Consider the following 17,154-nt stretch of genomic DNA (forward strand, 5'->3'; position numbering starts at 1 on the left):
CCGAAGGTGTTGAAAAAGAAGCCTGCGAGCAAGAAGAACTGGCGGAATCGACCCCAACGCCTACTAGGTAAGATTAACATAATTATCATTAATCTTGTGTGCTTTTGAGAGAAGTTGATAGTGAGACAGTCGTGCCCATCAGTGGAACATAAAATAGGTACTTTAATATCTATCACTTTACTTTTATTTTATTCAAGATAATTTCACGCTATTTGCAAATACAACTTACATTTCCCCTATCTCTACCCTTTTGAGATACATGCATAATTATATGTTATGTTATGAATCTTTATTAATAGTAACAAAAGTATTATAAAATAATGTAATGGGTATAATGAGCGTTCTGATTGGAAACCATAGCGCACGGCGGTAACACTTGCATCGTTTCAATATAAACATTATTGTTACAGTTCTAAAAAGAAGTCGCGGTCGAGCGCCAACGACGAGGCAGGCGCGACCGCAACGTATTCATCGAGGTATGTAACAAAACCTTATTTTCTACATATTTTGTCTACATAATCAATTTTATAAAGATGTTCAGCGTGTGTAAACATAAAAAACGAAGACAGTGTTTGCTTTTTGTGGTCAGTTACAGCTGCTTTATACCCAGCTAAATCTCATCCTGATAGTGTATCGTCATATCCTAATTTCAAATACGTTTTAAATGTAGAAGATATATCGTTTCCAGTTACTTTTTCAGACATAGCTAAATTTGAAATTGCCAACCCAATAGATGGCTTTTTTGTTATTATTTTTAACCAACAAAACGCAGATGTAAGTTACCTACTGACGCTAAACGCAACTGTCAGTATTTGACAGGCCAGACCGATTTGTTTGAATATTTGAATTTTGCAAAATGGATAAAGAAATTTACTTTTTCCTATGCTGAAAAACAATTATTAAAAAACAGCCATATTATAGAAAATAAGCCGACGGACGGGGCCACACTTCGCATAACAAAATGAGTCGTGGAACTCAGTAACCCAGTAGGGAATTCACTGCGAGCCCGCTTACTACGCAAAACGTAAGTTCCCAATTTATTTTCGTCATGAACACAGCTATATATAATCTAGTAAATGATTGCAATCGAAAGCTTTATCAATTTTAAATATACAAGGAATTTTCAACATATAAGTTAATTTATTATTAATACTTTTAGGTCAAGAATCAGCACCTCCGCAAGCTGTGGCAAAACCTGAAGCAGCGTCAAAGGGATGCCTTGACCAAAGAAAGGTATAATAATAAATAAACTTGTCCCTTTTTGCAATATTCATATTATATACTGTAATATTGATTCCATTTTTTTGAAAAAGTAGTGATATAATTAATATTTAAATAAATATAAACTTTATTATTTACAGAGTATACAACACCGCTTGATTCTACGGATTCCGACCCAGACAAGACCCAGACCCAGACAACTATAATCCGACCACCGATCCGGCCTTGATTTAAAAAATGTGTTGCTGTTGCAGTTTCTTGTCATTTCTTCTCCTCAACCGTAACACCTTGCGAAATGACGTAGATTTAAAAAAATCGTAGTTGTAAATAAGAATTAAAGTATACATTTCTCAATAACTATCTTTTATTTATAAGTACCATTATAATATTTACGTACTAATAGTGGACACTGGACACTATCTTTATATGGGTGCAATCGAGAGCGCCATCTATTTCTGGTAGACCAGGCCAGCGCCCATGTCTCCTCATTTCTTGGGATAGTTCCCTGTTTGCCATAGCTTCAGCTCCTTGCGGAAACTTGATATATTGCCGGATGAGTTTGGCCAGGAGTTCAAATACAATAATTACAATAAAGAACGATTCTTGTTGAAACCTGTTTTATTTTATTTTATTAAAATCATGGTCTTCGTATGGATTACTAGCATCTCTGATATACCGCTTAGGCAAACGATTCCGCGTAGGCCAAAATATATCGTCATAATATTGGATATCAACAATAACTTCGTATATCGACATGCTTACTTTCGCTCGATGCACTGTTTGTTGCGTTGAAACTGCTACTCAAGTCGTGCTCGAGCCGCACTTGACTTTGACAGCTCAAAATACGTACTTGAGCTTCGTCTTGAGTGCCGAGTTTGGTTTATTAATATGAACGTTTTTGACAACTCTCAGCTGAGAGCGAGTGTGACATTAGTGAGTCAAGTCCAATTTATTAATAAGAACAGATACTTGAGATCAATCTTGAGTTGACACTCGGAACTCGAGATTGGTTTATTAATACGGGCCAACGACTCAAAAAATTGTGATGTGAAATCGACTCGTGCTATACTGTTGAGTGTTGTAGTTGCTAACCGATTGATCGTAATATTAGGAACTAGAATGCCAAGACAAAAATCTAGACTCAAAAAATTGTGATGTGAAATCGACTCGTGCTATACTGGTGAGTGTTGTAGTTGCTAACCGATTGATCGTAATATTAGGAACCACACTCGATGTTATTGTTGCGTGTTATAATGCTGAGGGAGTATTTCTTCCACCCGCATGCATTATGAAAGGTAAGTAAATAAGAAACAAGAGTGAAAGCACAATCCACACTAGCGAAGAACATCCAGTATTAGACATCCCTATTACCAGACTAGAAAAACCGCATTTCCGCCCAAATATTTGTAAATTCATTTCGGGATGACATAATTAATTTCTTTAAGCATTTTGTGAGACCCCTTTATGTCCAACATGGAGTTTGGCTTTCCGATTTTCAGTACTTACCTGAACTAACCACATGTTTGCAAGAAATCTTCAAAAGCTCAGCATGTGACTTGGTATTGTTTCAAAAACTGACAATCGAATTATTCGAATGATTTTTGTTTTACCTTAGTGAACGTAACATCTCACGCTTTCTTTCGTTTTTGAATTCGCAAATGAGGAATATTTTACAGTAAAGTTATTAAGTTTGTTAGGTTTTTGTTGTAGTCGTGCGTGATATTGTTTGTGGTTTTGATTAAACTACTACTACGTAGTCAACCTAATAAAGCTACTAGCTGGACTTATGACCGGTATAGTCTATCAATAAATAATAATCATACCATCAAAATTCATACAAAGTATTATTTTATGGTATTTTTTTTCCTAATTTTGTATATGATAGTCATTAACGGTTTGCCTCTTTTGATTATTAAATTGCTGTTTCGGCTCTGTTCAGCTAGTTAACTTAACCTACCATTGTAGTGGTCGGTGATAATAAATGAAATAAAATAAATAAATAATTAATGTTGGAACTTAAGAATTAAAGTAAAGTGATTAAGATACATAAATATTTATAACTGAATTAATTAGTGAAAGTGAGTGATTCCTCAAAAAAATGGCCAAAAAGCCTTCGGACATAAGAAAGAAAAAATCCTTATTGAATAAAAGGAACCACCCTTCGATTTTGAACATCCTTCCAACTGTCTCTGAGAATGAGTATAAAAACCAACTTCAATAAGACCGCTGTAGATCTTTTTAAGAGAGCCGACGATTACGCATATGCACCAGAACAGGCCACAGTAGTTCCCAAAGTTGATTGGGAAGATGAAGTCATCTATCGATTCCAGGATGCCATCAGTGTAGATCAATCTTATCGAACACATTCCACCCAACGTTCCATACTTATCAGATTCATCAACTTTTATTGCAACGGGGATGTTCCTATTGGCTTTAGAGCCTTCGATATTATCGCCGCCGCAATCTTCATAATGCCTACCGAGGACGCGATGTCGGCGGAGGACCTCTTGTTTAATGTTCCCGACAAAGGACCGACCGAGATGCAACTCTTCTTCATCTCTCCATTAAATGCTCCAGGGGAAGAGTCAAAAAAGGATCCTAGAGTAGCAAGTGCTCTCAATGTCATATCAAGCTATGGAGATCTCATCAAAGTCGACACGGACATTCAGGAAGTAGATAGACCCCTACCCGGCCCCTCTCAGAGAAATGTGGGCTCAAATCCCCTGATTCACAATTATACTAAGACTGAATGTGAGAGTTTCTTAACTCAGGCCCGGAGTACATTAGAGGACACCGACGCAAACGAGGCTCAAGGACTTGGTTTAATACAATTCCGGAGAGTGGTCAGTTATCTGGCGCTAACATTTCTAAGATGTATAGTCAAGGACGGAACCCAGATGGCTTCTGCATTCTCCAAGACACAGTACAGAAGGAACCTGTTATCACTCATCTTCGATCAAGTGAGAGAAGGCGCCTACTCTCCTCCGTGTCGAATGGCCATCACCAAAGCTGTGGACGCCATGTTGAAGAATCACAAGGGTCCGAGAACCCTCTTTGCTTTCATTGTATCCAAGTGGATGGAGTTTGATAGATGGTACCGTAATAACCTTCTTAAAAACTTATCTTCGAAAGACTAAAATACAAATGGCTTACCCATGGGCCTGAATAATAGATGACTCATACTTAATGGAGTATTCCGCGAGGAAGAACTTTCATTTATGCGTGATGCTGGCAGGAATCATCGAGATTGCTCAAGACAACGTGGGGGTGTGGGAGGCAACTTGGGTAAAAACTCGGATGGCTGAAGTTGACGATATCAAATATATCTCGCAAGCATTCTGCAATAAGTTCAGTCTCAAACTGAAGGATATGAACGCTGTAGAGACATCAAGAGGAATCTTAGACGAGGCTAAGAGATTAAAAATGCAATCGGCGAAGGAACAAATAGCGGCCAGATCAGCAGAGGACACTTTCTCTGAGAATGAGTATTAAACAATAGAAAATAAGACAACATTGCCATCTATGGGACCTCATTTTTTTATCTTTTATCTTTTTTTATCTTACATATGGGAGCATATAAAATCGACGGACAAATTGTCCGTTATATGTAATTTGTGCTCAATATCATTTAATTTTTTTGGCAACACAAGTAACCTTCGTGATCATTTAAAAAGAAAACACATTGAATCAGTGGCCACCATACCAAGTACGACTGAATGATCCAAATTCATTCGAATGTATCGGATTTATTCGAATGATTTTTTTCCATTCGAATAATTCGAATAGCCCTTGCCCGCAATCGAATAATTCGAATACACGTCCATTCGAATATATCATTCACATTCGCCCACTACGGACGATGAAAGTATCGAAGAATTGGCTAGCACAATGAACCGAAGACACCATCACACAGTCAGAACTAAACCATTTACTTGGAAAGTTATTGCTAAACATATCGGAACGAAACGACTGTATTACCATATCATTTATATCTCAACCTCCCGCCCCCGCTGCCGTCGACTCCCGCGCTCAGCGCTAGATTACCTACTTTCGTCCTGCGTAATTTTATGAACGGCCTCTTAATAATTAAATATTTGATTGTGTTAAAAACACATACGCAAACAAATCAGTAAGAGATCATGCGTTGTATGTTTTGATGAAATGAGTATGATAAAATCGATTAAAAATATTTGAACAAATTCAACTTTTCTATTTCACTTTAACTTTTCCTCTTCATTCTTGTTTGTGATAAATAGGAAGTATAGTCGAGTCTGTGATCAATACATTATTTGATTGAAGGTTTGCAATCAAAAAACATACTTTGTAATGAAGCAGCGTTATTTTTACATAAAGGTGATGAGAGAGAGTTGGCTGTTCCAATCTTACTTGGGATTGTAATTTATATCAATGCAAACGTCACTTCTATCACCAACATCTCTCACGCGATTGGTAACTTTGAACACCAAAGGAAAGTGTTCTATATACGGTCTCCAAGCCACCCAGTACTGTGCTCGCTATTGAGCAACTTACGACAAGCTGTAGTGCTTTTGGCTAAAGCCAACACCCCGCGTGAGTTAGGGAATCTACTTCCTCATCATCATGATGTCAACTTTACATGTAAGAACTAAGCGAAGCTAGATTAAGAAATTGTATGTTGTTGCGATTACCTAAGATTTTAGATGTAAACAATTTATTATTGCATTAGGTTAGTATATAAACATAAGTAACTAGCTCTAAGATGTTCTTTACACTACGTTCTCTTGAATAAACCTATCGTATCTCCCGGAGTCTGTGTCTCAATTATCAACACCTTAATTGGCGCAGCCGGTTGAGCCGTTCCAGTAAAATCCGTCGTCGTGGTCGTGGTCGTAACGCTATCCGCCAGGCAGAAGAAATTTTGTAGACGCCATGACGATGCAGGAGATGCCGACGAAACAGAGTTACGTGTGTTTCGAAGCTTCGGGAACTGACAACGAACCTTATAAATTTATTGAGGTGATAACACGACGCAGCTTCGAGACGCAACATCAAGAGTAACCAGAGTGAAGATCCACGGAATGGGCATCAGGAGTACGTGGGTTATGTGAGTAGTATTTTGCCACTCTTCCCTCCCCGTCCCTTTCCGTTTAGTAGGGTAACGTAATATATCGTGAGAGAGAGACTCCGCTTTCAAACCATATAATACACAACTTAAATCCATTTTATTACCACATAAGACACTCCGCTGAACTGGTAATTTATTTGATATATCTTCATATTTGTATTTATAAGTGTTAATTGTGTGTGCAAAAAAAAAAAAAAAAAACATTCATAGGAATTAATTGTAGGGATAGGATTGATTAAGCAAACTTGTAGGGAACTGTATTATACTGTATACAAGGACACCTCGCTTTGGTACTGTATAATACACAAAAATAATCCATTCCATTACTACGAAAGACAACCGCGCTTGACTGGTAATTTAATAGAAAACGTAGAAATTCATAGGGACCGTATCATATTGAATAAAAGGACACCTCGCTTTTTGTTCTCTATAATACACAATAAAAATCAATTTTGTTGCCACGAAAGACACCTCCCTCGATTGGTAACTTAATCGATATAACTTATAAATAAATAAATAAGGAACAAATCGCTAAAAAAATATATATTTAGGGCCTTAGTATTATATACAAGGTGTCCAAAAAGAGTATCGGGTATTTGTTTTCGCGCCATATTTGAAACGGGGCGTTTAAAGGGAGCGGGGAGGGGTTCGTGGCGTCCGCCATTTTGTGGAGTTTTAGTCACGATGGAACAGTACTCAGGGACGCATCGCGCATTTTGCGTACGAGCGTATTATCGTAATGGTGATTCAATAGTGACCGCTCAACGTCTCTATCGTGTGGAATATCGTACACGCCACGCGCCAAGTGACGATAGCATTAGGAAATGGATCAGGATGTTCGAGAATACAGGTGCCACAGTTAAAATTCAAAATTCTGGTCGTCCTCGTTCAGTTCGCGATGAAGAAACAATTGAAGAAGTTGAGGCGTCGGTTCGTCAAAATCCGCCTTTATCCATCCGAAAGCGAAGCCAAGCGTTGAACATCAAAAAATCGTCTTTACATTCGATTTTAAAGAAAGACTTACATCTTAAAGCCTATAAAATTCAATTGGTTCAAGAATTGAAGAATTTTGCGAACGAAATGCTGCAGCGATTTAACAACTTTAACAACATACCGATCAGTGACGAAGTAAATTTTCACCTGGATGGTCATGTCAATAAGCAGAATTGTCGGTACTGGGCAGTTTAGAATCCGAGACGAAATCATGAACGACCCCTGCATAGCCCAAAGGTCGTTGTTTGGGCCGCTATGTCTGCTAAAGGCATAATTGGTCTTTATTTTCATGAAGATCAACGAGGCCGAGCAATTAATGTGAATAGTGACCGTTATTGCGATATGTTGCGAAATTTTTTGGTCCCAGAGTTGCAGGAGTTTGCAGGTTTCAAATCAAGAACGTGGTTCCAGCAAGATGGGGCCACTTGCCATACCTCAAATGACTCAATGGAAGTTGTTAACGAATTATTCCCTAATAAAGTCATTTCCCATATTCAAAACACTGCAACCACATAAGTTTTATATGTATGATGTGGATCGGAAGTATGACTGATTGATAGGAAGTGATTTACTCAAGCAAATACGAGTACAAGCAAAAATCGATATGGAAAATCAAAAGATAATAATCAAAGATACAGAGATCGAAATAATATATAATCCCCCAGTAAGGGAGGTTATAAAATTACCTCCGCGAAGTGAGCCTAGAGTAAAAAAAAACTACATGTCAATTTGTTAAATGGAGTAGCCACCAATTTCAAGCAGATGTTTGAATGCCAGAAGCGATTGTGCGATGCAAGCAAGGTTACGCAACAACGGTAATTCAAAATTGCACCGATGACGAAGTATTATTAATGCTGAGTAAGAGAATTGAAGTCGAACCGTATGATTATGAAAATAATTTATATATAAACAAATTGAATGTAGAGCACAGTGTAGGACTCGGTAATGCCAACCAGTTTGGGTTGCAACGTATACTACGTTCTTTCGTTCAAATCCGCACGCATACTAACTTGAAACACATTCTAACATTTCTAACTTTATTTGTTTATTTTATCGTTTTATATGTATTGTTTTGTAAGTATTATTGTATTTCTTTCATGTATTGGTAGATACACTGCACACACACACGCTTTTAATTATGTTTTTGTAAACTACTTTGTTTTCATAGTATAAGTAAATATTATTATGTATTCATTCAAGTTGTATTTGTGGGAGACACGGCTTCCGTGCCTCACTTAGCAGGGTCCACAGAATACCAGCGTCGTGGCTAGCGCCGCGGCTTATGCTGAGTGAGGCCCTTTTATAAAGGACACCACCACCATCGTTGACCAGTCCATACACTCAATTATTTGTATTTCTCGTGTATGTTGTTTTTATTATGTGTTTTGTTTGATTGTAAGTTGTGTGTTACTCCGTGTTTTAAATTATATATTTGTTTTGTATTTGTTACTGTGGTGTCCCTTTATAATAAACGTTTCTTTCTTTCTTAATGTAAATGATGTGAATGAAAGGGTTGAAAAATTATTGAAAAATAATTTACAAAAATTGCGAATAAAACATATGAATGACGAAGAAAAAGAGATGATTTTAAAACTGTGTGCGGAATATAAGGATGTGTTTTATTGCGAGGATATACCTCTTTCTTTTACGAATGACGTAAAGCACATGATTAGAACGACTCGGGAAGATCTTATTAACGTAAAATGTTACCGATTACCACCACTTCAAACAGAGGAAATCGAAAAACAAGTAGATAAAATGCTTCGTGACAACATTACCAGAGAATCAAACTCTCCTTGGTGCGCCCCTGTACAGTAGTTAGAAAGAAACCAGATGCTTCGGGACAAATAAAGTGGAGAATAGTGGTTGATTTCAGGAAATTAAATGAAATTACAGTAGATAGATTATTATACCCATTACTCATTATAAACGATTTATTTGATAAATTAGGTAAAAGTACATACTTTACCACCCTCGATTTGACAAGCGGGTATTACCAAATACAGGTAGATGAACAGGACAAATCGAAAACTGCTTTTAGGACCTCATCAGTGTTGTTTGAGTTTAACATGATGCCTTTATGATTAGAAACGGCTCCTGCAACTTTTCAACGAGCTATAAATAACGTTTTAAGAGGGCTGAATGGATTACATTGCCTTGTTTATTTAGATGATGTAATAATCTTCTCAAATAACCTGGACGAACATATTTTAAAACTTAAAAATATATTTGAGCGATTCAGAGAATATAATTTAAAAGTGCAACATGACACGTCCGAATTTTTGCGTAAGGAAGTTATTTATCTGGGGCACACTTTGACTAATGAAGGTCTTAAACCGAATAGCAATAAAATTAAGGATATTCTAAACTATCCCATTCCGAAAAATGTAACGGAAATAAAAAGTTTTATAGGTTTGATGGGATATTTTAGGAGGTTCATTAAAGATTTTGCTAATATTACAAAACCACTGTCAGCTCGCTTGAAGAAAAACACACCGTTTAAAATAACGGATGAATTCAAAAAATCATTTGAAACCTGTACGTTTGACGTGGTGCCAAAAAGTATCGAAATCATTCACGATACAATAGACACAAAACCAAAGCAAATTTTAGTTTATAGATGGTATAAAAACGACATTTGCGAAAACGATAGATCTGAAAACAACATGCAAATAAAGAGAGATATTTTACCGTTAGGGAACCTGACTTTGATAAAAGAATTTCTTAAAAGACATATTGACATATCAAACCGATATTATTTGTGGTTCGAAGAAGATTAGTTTAGGTCAGACTTCACGAAAGTTATTAGGAAGCTGTATAGAGGTGGAATAAAAAACTTTATTGAGTGTACAGAAAGAATAACAACAACACAACACAGATAAGGACGATCAAAGAAATCTTACTCTAAACTAACGCAAAGGTAAACATTGATACAGAGGCATTAATGAGACGTATAAGCTCAGGCATCACTATTATTGGCAGAATATGAGAGGAACGATAGCTAAAATAATAAATTCATGCGAGGAGTGTAAAAGAATGAAATACGAACGGAATCCTGTGAAATCGCACATTCAACTTACTCAAACGCAAAAAAATGCCGTTCCGAGGAAGTTTATATGGACTTATTATATATAGAAAATAATTATTATTTAACTATAGTAGACGCCTTTAGTAAATTAGGTCAGGCAATACATATCCCTAATAGGAGTACCCCAGAAGTCGTTCAAGCGCTTATTAAGTACTTTAGTATGTATGGTAAGCCGACCAAAATAAATAGCGACCCAGGAGCAGAGTTCAAAGACGACCTCATAAAGGAGCTTCTATTGCTTTATAAAATCGAACATCATATCGGCACTCGTAGAAAGATTCCATTCAACAATAATAGAAGTTTATAGGTAGGCCAAGAACGAGAATAATAATTTATGTGCGACATCTGTAATGTCATACGCTATTATGGCCTATAATAACTCCATACATAGTGCTACAGACTGCACTCCTTTCGAGGTTGCTTTTGGACATACTGACTTGGGTGGGTTCCGTCTTCGATATAGATCGTGATATATATCTCAAGCAACAATTGATACACGACCACCGGCAAAGGCTCAAGTACTCGTATGAACATATAGCAGATAAATTAATTGACCAAAAAATTAAAATTAGGGAAAGAAAAGGAGGAGAAATGTTACCTAACGTTCAGGTTGGTGACACAATGTCCGCAAAGGATACTAGGACTAGAAAAGCAAAACATTTACCACGTTACGAAAAAGTAGTAGTTACAGGCGAAAAACAACGCAACATTGTCCCTGTAAAAATGAAAAATAGAGACACAAGGGTTGCAATTAAAAATATGAAACGTCCTCAACAGGTGGTGGATAGTGATCCTGGCCCAAGCACCTATGGGAAGAGGATAAGAGATAAACAGAATGAAGCCCAACCAGGGCCTAGCGGCTGTCAACGTAGGGAAAGCGACGATGAAGAACGGCAAATGGGAGATAATTAACATTGTCGATTTAGAATCATTGTATCAGCAATTTAGTCTTACAAAATAATGACTGTAAGAAGGAAATAGTAGGGTTAGAAAAACAGGTAGATTTTATGATGAATTTAGTACAAGATAGGTTTCATCAAGTAACTGAGGGACCTTCCCCCCGTCCGCGCGGCGCCGTCCTATTTGCAATATGGCGCGGTTAATGTTGACTGAGTAAAACCTGCTCTCGTTTAGATATTTTGTATTTTTGTTATCCTTCAGAAATAATTATTACACGTGATCTACATTGTGACAATTTCTGTCTGTGAAGATGTGAGAATAAATTAAACCTCTGAACACTGAACTATTGTGTAATTATTGACCATCATCGTCGGCGTAATTACTGCAAATATTATTACAAAAAGCAAAGAGGGATTTCGTGCCAACCAGCACGGATCCCCATAACTTCGCTCCTGTGGCACATTTCTCATCTCATTCTCATAAATACCTCTAGGAAGTATAGTTGATTCTGTGATTAATACATTATTTGATAGGAGGTTTGTAACCAAAAAATATAGTTTGCAATGAAGGTGCTTGGAGCGTAATAATACAACTCTGCATTTATTTTTACAAATCTGTGCTGAGAGAAAGTTGTTGGCTTTAAAAATCTGTAAAGGATATAGAAAAATATTTAGAAACGGCAAATAAATTGTATCATGGTCGCATATGCTTAATAAATAACAAGAAATTTTCCAATAATTGGGTAGTTTAACCCCTTAAACGCCGGAACGCGGATCTCGACCAGACACAATGTAAAATCTATTGTGTCTGGTATCTCGGCATATGAGAGGTTAAGAAGAGTGACATCTTCTTTAGTTTGGGGTTTCATGACGCGGCATTAAGTTTTCCCAAAAAAAAAAAAAACTGAGGCCACAAGGCTCTCACGAGCTACCAGCTTTTTTCACCAACATGAAAAAAGGGTTTAACCCTCCCCAGTTTCCGCTATCTAAAACCTACCTGGAATTAATAATGAAATATTTGATTGTATTAAAAACACACTCTCAAACAAACCAGTAAGAGATCATGTGTTGTATGTTTTGATGAAATGAGTATAATTATCGATGTAAAATATTCATGCCATGCATTTACTTTTATGTGATACCTATCTATTGATTTCACTTTAGATGTGAGTCGATTTGAGTTGAATTATTTCAATAAAAAAACGAGTATAATATTGTGGTATGTACATTCGGAATGACCTATTCGAGCAAACATTTTAAAAATATAAACAAACATTGAAAAGGGCACAGTATACGTATATTCGAAATGCAGCAATAATCTAAATACCTTTCAGGACGGTTGGTTAATAGATTTATTACAATTGTTGATTAATTAAGACTTTTTTATTTTTTATTAGAACAGATGTCGGGGTCGAAGCCAAGGGAACCCGTCAGCAGTGGACCGGGGACGCGAGCGCGCCATCGCTGATATTAAAAGACGGCTATGGCGCTCGGCGATAGTCCGGCCGAAGGTGGAGGAGCGGCGCGCGCCCCTATCCGCCTCCGAAGCTGCAGCATTCGATTTTTTAATTTATCTACTTCATTATTGTGGCACTCAGTTCATCATTAAAAACTGTTGAATAAATAAATAATGTTGAGTAAATAGGAAGTATAATTGATTCTGTGATTAATAAATTACTCGACCAGATATAACCAACATAGTAAATTCCTTAAGCAGATATAATAATGAACCTACAGCTGAGCATTGGATAGCTTTGAAACGTGTTAAGGTATCTGAAAGCAACAATCGACTTAAAACTAACCTACAGAAAGAACAATGAAAATATGTCTGGCTATTGCGATTCAGACTGGGCAAATGACATTGAAAATCGAAGGTCCTGCACTGGATATATATATTTATTTCAGGGTGCAGCAATAAGTTGGAGCTCAAAAAAGCAACAGATCATAGCCTTATCAACTACAGAGGCTGAATACATGTCATTGACCTCTGCCATACAGGAAGCTCTGTGGTTGAAGCAGCTTCAAGACGAATTTCAACCTGAACTTAAAGGTACACCTATTATTATTTTTTGCGATAATCAGAGCGCTATTAGTCTTTCAGGTAATGCTGTATACCAAGCACGCAGTAAGCACATCGACGTCCGCTACCATTTTGTGCGTGAAAAGATTGCAGCCAACCTTATCAACGTTCGGTACAGATGTACTCGAGACATGGTAGCTGACATCCTTACAAAAGGATTACACCGACCGAAGCACGAAGTACTTAAAGAATTAATCTTTATAAGACTAAAATCACCAGCTCCAGAGACCAATGGATGTGTTTGATCAGAGCTGCGAGGAACCTGAGACTGCCCTCAAGCGAACCACCGTGCGCGACGCGCATAAACAAATCTCGGACTTTAACCACGAGCTCTTTTCTAGGCATAAAATTAAAAAAGATAAATTCTAGACTCGACGAACTATCATATTACACTACGAACAAACGCGTAAAACGAGAATTGTTAGACGGATTAAGCTCTCTGCTGAAATGGTTAATCGGTACACCAGATGCAAAACACTACGATGAATGCATAACTCTCCTAGAAAAACAGCAAACCAACACTTCCGACATTTTAAAACAACAAATCCAAATAGTCTCCTCAACTATTTCAAACTTCAACGAATCTATATTCAAAATATGGTGAACATTTTATGAATGAAAACCTTAATAGAATTAGCACATATCTTAATCGAACCAATAAAATAATTTTCGATCTCAAATTAAGCGAAAACATCTCAGCCATAGCTATTCAAATTTTGGAAGCAGTGATATCACTGGAGCAAGAATTAGACGACATAACGACAAGCATTATTTTTATCAAATCAGGCATAATCTATCCATCAATTATTAATTGATCGGTTATATCAAGAATTACTAACATCAAGCCATGTCAGATCAGATAAGAACCTAGTTTCATCCCTTACCCCGTCCAATATTCACAACATCTTAGAATCCGCTGTTGGCGCGCGCTATTCTTACCTATGAGCAGTTATCTACCGTACTTACTCAGATTGAAGCCGTACTTAATTCTAGACCGCTTCTTCCTATATCATCAGACGTCAGTGACTTTAGTTATATCACACCAGGGCATTTTTTGATAGGTTCTGCTTTAACGACCTTTCCTGAAGCAGACACGTTTCAAATACCTACTAATAGACTGAAATTCTGGGAACAGTGTAACCAAATCAGGGATTGTTTTTGGGAGAATTGGCACAGGTATTACTTGAATGGTTTGCAAAGTCGTCCCAAGTGGCGCGATGATCTCCCCAACGTTAATGTTGGAGCATTAGTTATTTTAAGAGAACCTAACTTACCTCCACTCCTTTGGCCTATGGCTAGAATTATAAAGACTTACCTAGGTAACGACGGAAAGGTACGGGTGGTAGACGTCATCACTCCGAGTAAAAAGACGTATAAACGTTCCTTATCCGGTATTTGTATTTTACCTATAAGCTAAACTATTTTTTACTTTTTTACTTAATTTTATTTTTACTTATTGGTTTGTTTAGAAACTAATCGATAATACATACATACTTAGCGATTACACCGTTGATGTACCCTAGCTGTGTTTAAGTATTATAATAATAAATAAATAAAATGAATGTATACTTACCTAGACAAATGTGTCATGTTCCTTGATATACTTTTAAGTTTTTTATTAGTATAAGACATAGAATATGGTTGGTGTTATGTTCTTATAACTTCCAAGTTATTATAATTTAAGCTTTTTTCTTAACATACTTAATATATTTTCTTTGATAATAATTTTCAAGTTTCTTAGTTGATATCATAAAACATTTATTTAACTAATATTTCCATTCCAAATTTGGTTTGTATAAGTAACATGTTTTGTTCTTTAATTTGCATAACACGATAATAGTTTTTGCAACATTTGTAAATTCTTTGTTGTTCTTTAAAGACAAGTGTCGCGGGCGCAGCATGTTGGCAACACCAACTAAAATACTTTTTTGTGTATAATTTTTAATCTGTCACTTTCTCTCGCTCTGTGTAACAAGCACCCACGCATTACTAATAAATCTATAAATCTCAAGTTGGGCGTTTAATTGGAAGACCAGACCTCAACATCCGCTACTATAACCTCTTATATATATGAATAAATTAGTATAACGTACTCGATTTTCCTGTACTCGATTTTCCCCTCATAAGTTAATAAATAATAATGTTTGAGGTCCTTGACGCTAAATTGCACTACCTATTCCGATCATTGCTCATAACTCAAACGGATTCCTGCATAAAAGTGTATCAGGAGAAATATGTTGAATAAATCCCATACCGGGCTAGGGGAGAATCTGGTGAGACCTGGAGGTCATAGATGTGACGAAAGGATATCGAAACCTAATTGGTTCACTGATGTACCTTTCTGTCTGCACGACGCCGGACATTGCACATGCGGTAAATCATTTAGAGTCATTCGGGGTAACTGAGCCCAGTGGGTAAATGAGCGCAGTGCCTGTTTTTAGAAAACGAGGCGCGGGAGGCGGGGGGTCCTTTTGACCAATAGGATGTGCAAGCGATGCGAGTTAGTCGCAACACGTTTTTGCGCCGTGCTACGCGTCACTATGTAATTATTCACAAAAAATAGTTTTTACCGTTAGAATCGTATTATTTTGGTGTTTTGTAAAACATTGTCACCTCTAAGATTGGAATTTATATGCAGGTAAGTTCTATTAAGCACAATATTTTCTTGTAAACGTAATTTGAGGTTATATTCAATTCGCTTCGCTTCGGTTTGAGTGGTTTGCATTTTGAATTTTGGGTCCCGCGAAGTCGTAATATATAGAACGGTTAAGTTACTTATATTTTTTTCAGTGTTTACCATTATGCCGCGAAATTATATAAGAAAATAATCTGAGTAGCGCCAGTAACAGAAGAACAAATTATGAAAGCGAAGACTCTCATTGAAAAGGGTAAAAAAGCAAACGCAGTGCTGCAGATGCGATTGGAATAAGTGAGCTATTTTACGCAAAAGATTAAAATTAAACGTAGCTGCCACTTCAATGGGATGATACCAGCCAACATTTAATGAAAGTCAAGAGGCAGAGTTTACAATGCACTGCAAGAAAATGGATCACAGATATTGGAAAATGATCAAAGATATTGGTGGAATGTTTCTTGAAACGCCATCCTGAATTAACTCTTCGACAATCAGCAGCGACTAGCCTGGCTAGAGCTATTGGATTCAATAAAGTTCAAGTTGATCGCTTTTACGAGAATCTCAAAGAATTGTATGAAAAACACAAATTGAAGTCTAACAGAATTTATAATGTCGACGAGACTGGGATTAGAACAGTACCTAAAAAAACTCCAAAAGTCGTCACAACAAAAGGGAAAAAAGTTGTATCGAAGATAGTGACAGCAGAAAGAGGCATCACAATAACTATTTGCTGCATGAGTGCTGGTGGCCATTACGTTCCACCAGCTTTTATATACCCCCGCAAAAGACCGCGTGATGATTTACTGGACGGTGGTCCATCACAAAGTACCTTTTTTAAACTGGTGGCATCATTTTAAATATTTTGTACATCCAACGTCAGAATCACTCGTCGCATATCAGCTTGGAAGCACAGGATGGTTTTTAGTTGTTTGACAGAAAACTAAGACTGTTGCTGACTTTATTTCTATTTTAATTTGTAGTGAAATAAATGGACTGAAATAAGACTTATTTTCCTAATTCAATTCAATTCCTGTAAACTAAAGGACAATATGGCTCCAAAGACGAAAGTGCGCACAGTTGACCCGAACGACTCTTAGTCAGTTCAACAGCTGTTATACTGAGAAGCACTTCACA

General features: G+C 36.9%; 1 long non-coding RNA gene across 1 annotated transcript; it reads left to right on the top strand.

The window, feature by feature from the left end:
• The first annotated feature begins 681 nt into the window (after window positions 1-681).
• Window positions 682-1,623, top strand: LOC126376904 (uncharacterized). The gene is made up of 3 exons (XR_007567775.1): window positions 682-1,024; window positions 1,160-1,233; window positions 1,362-1,623. It is a non-coding gene; the product is annotated as an uncharacterized LOC126376904 (long non-coding RNA).
• Window positions 1,624-17,154: the final 15,531 nt, after the last annotated feature.

Source organism: Pectinophora gossypiella, chromosome 21 (assembly GCF_024362695.1).
Source record: "Pectinophora gossypiella chromosome 21, ilPecGoss1.1, whole genome shotgun sequence".
NCBI lineage: Eukaryota > Metazoa > Arthropoda > Insecta > Lepidoptera > Gelechiidae > Pectinophora > Pectinophora gossypiella.